Here is a 7,278-nt window from a genome sequence, read left to right as displayed (position 1 = left end):
ATGGCAATATGTAAATCAATGGATGTGGAACTGATGTGATTCTGCAATCTGTACATGGGGTAAAAATGGGAGCTCATAACCCACTTGAATCAAAGTGTGAAATATGATATATCAAGAACTATGTAATGTTTTGAACAGCCAACAATAAAAAATTAAAAAAAATATATAATATTTATATACAAAAATTAAATAAGTAGAAAAATATCTGTTCCAACAATTTCATGACCTTAATCATTGTTAGTATTTTGGTGCACTTCCTTCCTTATAATTTTTCTGTACCTGTTTTTAACATGACTGTAATCTTCTAATACATTTCAGTGCATAAGATTCTATATCTTGCTTTTTTGCCTAATTATATCATAACCATTCTTCATGGTATTATAAAGTTTTCATTATTAAAATACATGCTTATTAAATTGAACAAGAAAAAAAAGTAGGAGAATATTCTTTCTTGAATCCATCACTTAAAACACAACCAGAATATTTTATAATTTCCACTCAGTATTATATCAAAGTGATTCTTCTATGCGTTGATCTAGTTTTCAAAACTAATATTTTGAGAAGGAAATATTGTTGTATACTATGACATGGGAGATCACTTTTTATTCAACACTGTATTAGCTTGCTTTCCATTACTATAACAAAATACTTGTGGGTCAGGTATTTATAAATGAAAGAGGTTTATTTAGTTCAAAGTTTTAGAGGATGAAAATTCAGAGAACATAGTCCTGGTCAGTTTCTCTTGGTAGCATCATTTGAAAGTGAATGCACCACAATGACAGGAGCATGTAAAGAAGGAGAGATCACATAATGTGAAAGGAAGCCAGAGTAAGGGATGATGCCCACCCCTCAACACCACCACATTGGGGACTACAATTCCAACACATGAATGCAACCTTGGGGGACACACTCAAACCATAGCAAACACTATTATCAGGTACTTATTACTCTTCTTTTGCTTAATCTGAATCTTAACCCAGTATAAAGCTTTTTCTTTAATTTTATTGTAACACAGTTTTTTTTTCTTATGACCTGTGCTTTTTATTAACTTCTTAATCTCAGAACCAACCTTTTAATTTATCAGTATCCCATCACTTTAAGCTATCTTAGATATAGTATTCCTGCTTATAAGTATCAAAACTCATACTGAACAATGAGTTCTGGGTTGCACTTGTCTACAAGTCTTTGTCCATAAGTTAAACAATAATACAAACAAGTGCTATCACAGTTTTAAATAACTACTTTCTGTATAAATAGTTTTGAAGAGTATCATAGCAGGACAATTGTTGAGTACCTGTGGACTCTGTCAAATGCAAGGCAACTCTAGTGGGGTTGGAAGGATCACTGACCCCTAGGTGGAGAGAAGTGGAAGGGTATGGGAATAAAACAATACATTGGGGGCCCTTGAGCCCTATCCTCAGGTGATAAACAGGCCCAGCAATCTCTGATCAACCTTTTCCATCACTTCCAAGTTGTAGGCATTCACAGTTGGAATGGTTCTTACCATTTACCTGGTCTAGCCACCAGCTGATTCAGGGAATCTCCCATGGTTCAACAAAGAGATGATTCAATGTATTTTAATACTTTCAGTAATAGAAAAATAATTTATAACCCAAAATAATCACATAACCTGCTAGGTACAATGGTTCATGCCTGTAATCCCAGTAGCTTGGGAGGCCGAGGCAGGAGTATGGCAAGCTCAAAGCTAGTCTCAGCAACTTAGTGAGGCTCTAAGAAACTTAGCAAGACCTTGTCTCAAAATAAAATATTAAAAGGGTTGGGGATGTGGTTCAGGGGTTAAAGGCCCCTGGGTTCAATATCTTGGAGGAAGAGGAGGAGGAGGAAGAAGAAGAAGAGGAGGAGGAGGAAGAGGAAGAAGAGGAAGAGGAAAAAGAGGAGGGGGAGGGAGAGAAGAAGAAGAATCTCATACCCTCATTTTTGTTCAATGACCTCTAGAATCTTTAGAGTAAATAAATTTTCTAAATATTTTCATTTCTAGGCTGGGTATGGAACTCAGTAGTAGAACACTTGTCTGCTGTGCATAAGGGACAACACCACCACCACATACATAAACAGATAGAATAATATTTTTCACTTGGTATAAAGATAATACTTTTGGTTAATGCCAATCAATTTTTATTGTTTTGGTCTATTCAAGATAGAAAAAATATATATATTCTAAATTTTATTTATGTTTTGGTTTTGAAACATGACTTACATCTAAATTTATACATATACTATAAGAGTCTTAACTTGAACTGGGCATGCATGGTGTCATGAACCTGTAATCCCAGTCACTTCAGAGGCTGAAGTAAAGGATTGCATGTTCAAGGCTAGCCTGGTAAACTTAGCAAGACCCTGTCTCAAAAAAATAAAAACAGGGGGCTGGGGTTTGTAGCTCAGTGGTTGAGCACTTGCCTTGCATGTGTGTGACACTAGGTTTGATCATCGGCACCAAAATAAATAAATAAACAAACAAATAAATAATAAAGATATTGTGTCCATCTATAATTAAAAAGTAGTAAAAATAATAAAAAAGATACAAAAGTTGGGGACGTCAGTCAGGGTTAGAGCACCCCTGGGTTCAATCCCAAGTACCACAAAATAAACAGACAAAAAAACCTAAGAGTCTAACTTAAAATAGCTCCTAGTTTTAAAAAATATTTTTTACTACAAGTAGTTTTCAAAAGTCCATATGTGTATCTTGTTTGGTGACCTGAAACTAGTTGAAATATAGGTGCTTTATAAATTGCCTTAACTACTCATATTATCTTGTTTTTTTGTGAAGCATGAAATAAGTTCAATTTATTGACTCCCTGTTAGGTCACTGGGGAGAAATGAATTTTTACTGTGTGTTTTATTGTGCCTATTCATTGAGTTTGGCACTAAAATAAATAATGCCATAATGAGAAAAGAGATGGTCTGATGATTTCACTATGGAGATGAAAGTAAGGAATTCTAGGCTGTTATCCTGTCAAAACACCTGAGTGACTTTGTGGCTCTCAGACAGGTACTTAACCGGTCAGTGCCCGTGTTTCCTCAAATGGAAACTTGTCTAACAAAACTGATTTACAACAAAGTGGGATGAAAAATGGTACTGGTTGCATGTTTTGTGACTTTGCATATTGATATTTTTGAAAATCCCAAAGTGTTTATATATTTACTGAGATATCTCTATGGTAGGAAAAAGGATTCGGAGACAAAAAGAGCCTGAAGGTCCCGTGGTACCTTGGAAGGTGGGGCCTTTTCATGTGGCTGTGGAAATTGTTTACTTTTTTAAGGTCACCTTTTCCATCATAACTGTTTGGAGGACAGGAAGCCAGGCATATCAGGGCCTCAATCAGGGCCTTCTGGGAAAACAGCTGCCAGCACACTATTAAGTAAAATTTACTAAAAATGGTCCATTTTTAGAAGGCTACACCTGGGGAACATCCTGTAGGGAAATTTTATTACCTTTACATGAAAAAAAAATGCTGCCTGGGTTACTTTTCAGCACAATGGCCCACCTCTTAGATGAAGCAAATAGATTATAACTTACTTTGCTTCGTTCACATTTGTAGTAGCAGGATGTACTTATTTGTTTTTGTCTTTTGAAAAGGAGTGATGGGAATTTTGGTGAATATCTGTTAGTCTTCTCCTTTTAAAGAGGTTTCAAGTAAACAGTAGAGGTGGATGCAACACTGCTAACCACATATCCTATCTTCCAGGGCAAGGGACAAGGTATTAAATATGCCTAGCAATTTAGTGCATTATCTCATTTAGTTGCCACATTTTACATGGCATTTTTCAGATAGGAGGAAGGGCCTAACTTCTGAAGAAACATGTCCATAGGGTGGTGGGTCAGTGAGGGAGTGCCTGAAATTTCAGCATCAGAGATGGATTTTTTTTAGGAATAAGTGTCACTGCATGTCATAGAACAAGAAAGATTTACACTACTATTGAAGGTCATAATCATCATCCTAGACTCACAGTTCACAAAGCACCATCATATAATATCTCATGTAACTTTTAAGAGCACCTTAATAGGTAGACATAACTGATCTTGTGTCATAAATTAGGATGTTGAAGCTAGAGATTGGATTTGAGTAAGAATATTTTAAACTATCCTTCTCCTTAGTCTAATATGGTGTCTATATTGTGATTATTATTATATTTTTTTTAGTATTGGGGATGGAACCTAGAGCAATACACAAGCTAGGTAGTACCACTGAGCTATACTCCCAGACCCTATTATAACATTTTTTAAACTGAGAAACACAATGTCTATATTTTAAATATTTATTTATTCTAATTTGTTATATATGATAGCAGAGTGCATTTCAATTCATAGTACAAACATAGAGCACAATTTTTCATGCCTTGGTTGTATACGAAGTAGAGTCACACCATTTGTGTCTTCATACATGTAGTTAGGGTAATGATGTCCATCTCATTCCACCATCTTTCCTATACCCCTTTCCCTCTCGTTTCTGCTCCCTCCCCTTTGCCCTATCTAAAGTTCCTCCATTCCTCTCATGATCCCCCCACCATCCCCATTATGGATAAGTATCCTCATATCAGAGAAAACATTCAGCATTTTGTTTATTGGATTGGCTTACTTCATTTAGCATAATATTCTCCAACTTCATCCATTTACCTGCAAATGCCATGATTATATTCTCTGTTAATGCTGAATAATATTCCATTGTTATATATACCACATTTTCTTTATCCCTAGGTTGGTTCCACAGTTCAGCTGTTGTGAATTGTGCTGCTGTAAACATTGATGTGGGTCCTTGTAGTATGATGTTTTTAAGTCTTTGGGTGTAAACCTAGGAGTAGGATAGCTGGATAAAATTGTGGTTCATTCCAGTTTTTCCAAGGATTCTCCATATTGCTTTCCTATTGGCTACACCTATTTGCAGTACCATCAGCAATGTATCAGTGTGATTTTCTCCTCACATCCTCGCCAACACTTATTGTTGTTTGTATTCTTAATAGCTGCCATTCTGACTGGAGTGAGATGAAATCTTAGAGTAGTTTTGATTTGCATTTCTCTAATTGCTAGAGGTGTTGAACATTTTTTCATGTATTTGTTGATTGATTGTGTTTCTTCTTCTGAGAAGTGTCTGTTCAGTTCCTTGGCCCATTTATTGATTGGGTTATTTGGGGGTTTTTTTGGTGTTAAGATTTTTGAGTGTTTTATGCATCCTAGAGATTAGTGCTCTATCTGATGTGCTTGTGGTAAAGATTTCCTCCCATTCTGTAGGTTCTCTACTCACCTCACTGATTGTTTCTTTTGCTGAGAAGAAGCTTTTTAGTTTGAATCCATCCCATTTATTGATTCTTGGTTTTATTTCTTGTGCTATAGGAATCTTATCAAGGAAGTTGGGGCCTAATCTGACATGGTGAAGATTTGGGCTTACTTTTTCTTCTATTAGGTGCTGGGTCTCTGGTTTAATTCCTAGGTCTTTATCCACTTTGAGTTGAGTTTTGTGCATGATTAGTGATAGGGGCTTAATTTCATTTTGTTGTGTATGGGTTTCCAGCTTTCCCAGCACCATTTGTTGAAGGAGGTTATCCTTTCTCCAATATATGTTTTTGGTGACTTTGTCTAATATGAGATAACTGTAATTATGTGGGTTTGTCTCTATGTCCTCTGTTCTGGTACCATTGGTCAACAAGTCTATTTTGGTGCCAATATCATGCTGTTTTTGTTACTATTGCTCTGTAGTATAGTTTCAGGTCTGGTATAGTGATGCCACCAGCTTCACTCTTTTTGCTAAGGATTGCTTTATGTATTCTGGGTCTCTTATTTTTCTAGGTAATTTTCATGATTGCTTTTTCTATTTCTATGAGGACTGTAATTGGGATTTTGATTGAAGTTGCATTGAATCTGTATAGTGCTTTTTATTATATGGTTATTTCAGAGTGACAAATGGTAGGTATTTTCTGTAATCCCAGCCCTTCCTGTCCTCAGCACCATGGACAGCACCAGGGTGAAAAGGCCAACTGTCCAGGCTGAACTGGGAGCTGTGGATGGCCAGAGCACTGGTCCTCACAGATGGTTGCCCTGTTCCGCTGCAATGCCTGGGGTCTCTTGCAGGATTTCTGCTTGGTGGGACACAAGGAGCCAGCATGGGCAAAGCCACCCAGGTGATGTACTAAGATTATCAGGTGACACGTTTGCTTTCCAAAGTAGAGTCAGAGACTGGGAGATGGACACACAACCAGGCTGCCCCCTCCCCATCCACCCCACCCAGGCAGCCTTGTCAGAGGCCTGGCTCTGCTCTTCCAGGAGCACAGAGCCACAGAAGCCATGAGGAGGCACCTTGCTGGGTGCTCTGTATCTAGAAAGTGTATATTAAAAGAGGTTGAATGATTTTAAAAATCTTTATGGGGACCCATGCAAGAAAGAGCACAGTGGACACTGTGAATGGCACCAGGACCTGTCTTTGCCCACAGGTTCCTGTCTTGATTCAACTATGCAAAGCCAGTGGCACAGAGTCTGTGTCCCGTGCAGCTGCTCTAGCCTGAGGATGAGAGCAGTTCCAAAGGGGGGCCCTGCTCAGAGGCAGCCGATTCCAGGACCCCAGGATTCCAGGGGCAGACTCAGCAGGCTGGGCAGGCCTTGCTCTGCACCCACACACAGAGGCTTGGGCTGGTTTCAGGAAGCATTAATCTGCATAAATCTTCCATGAAGAATTTTTCATAAACTTTCTTATGAAATGCAGCAGGAAGCCCTTTAACAATGAAGCTTTCTTGAATTTTAATGTTACTATATAACATCTTTAATTCTTAAATGAACTTGTAAAACAGGCAGAACCCACAGACACAAGGAGCCCTAGGTCTGATCTGAGAATGAGCACACCTGCTTACTGATCCCTGGATGAGCACAAACTCACTGCAGGACGGTATTCAGGGAGATCTAACATCCTGCCCAAAACTTCACCTGTGAGTTGTGCGTGTTTGTAAGGGGAGATGGACTGTCAGAGGAAGGGGTAGGTGTGATGCTGCTGCTGGCGTCTGGAAAGGAGAGGTGTCCTAGTCCTGATGCCCCCTCGGGGAGTGGAGACCAGAGGCAGGTGCACAGGGAGCTTTCACATCTGCATGACCTGAGAACAGGTAGGAGGAAGACTTGAAGCACCGTGTTAACTATGGCAGGTGAGCTACTGTCGGCCACAGCATGGCCTCCTCTGACCTAAGTGCACAGTTTCAAGCCTGGGCCCCTGCCTCCCAGCAGCACCTGAGCCAGCAGGCATGGCCTTGCACACCTTCGTGATGACAGCTGACTGCAGC

The 7,278-nt window shown here is 38.8% G+C and overlaps 1 pseudogene; it reads right to left on the bottom strand.

Annotated features, from left to right (window-relative positions):
• Positions 1–1,114: 1,114 nt before the first annotated feature.
• LOC124090536 (small nucleolar RNA SNORA40) lies at positions 1,115–1,221 on the bottom strand (annotated as a pseudogene).
• Between the last annotated feature and the right edge of the window lie 6,057 nt (positions 1,222–7,278).

The sequence above is a fragment of the Marmota monax genome, unplaced genomic scaffold, assembly GCF_021218885.2.
Source record: "Marmota monax isolate L192 unplaced genomic scaffold, Marmota_monax_Labrador192_F-V1.1 WCK01_AAM20220418_F8-fsc02758, whole genome shotgun sequence".
NCBI lineage: Eukaryota > Metazoa > Chordata > Mammalia > Rodentia > Sciuridae > Marmota > Marmota monax.
The sequence above is the reverse complement of the archived record's forward strand: the minus strand, read 5'-3'. Positions and strand labels throughout refer to the sequence as shown.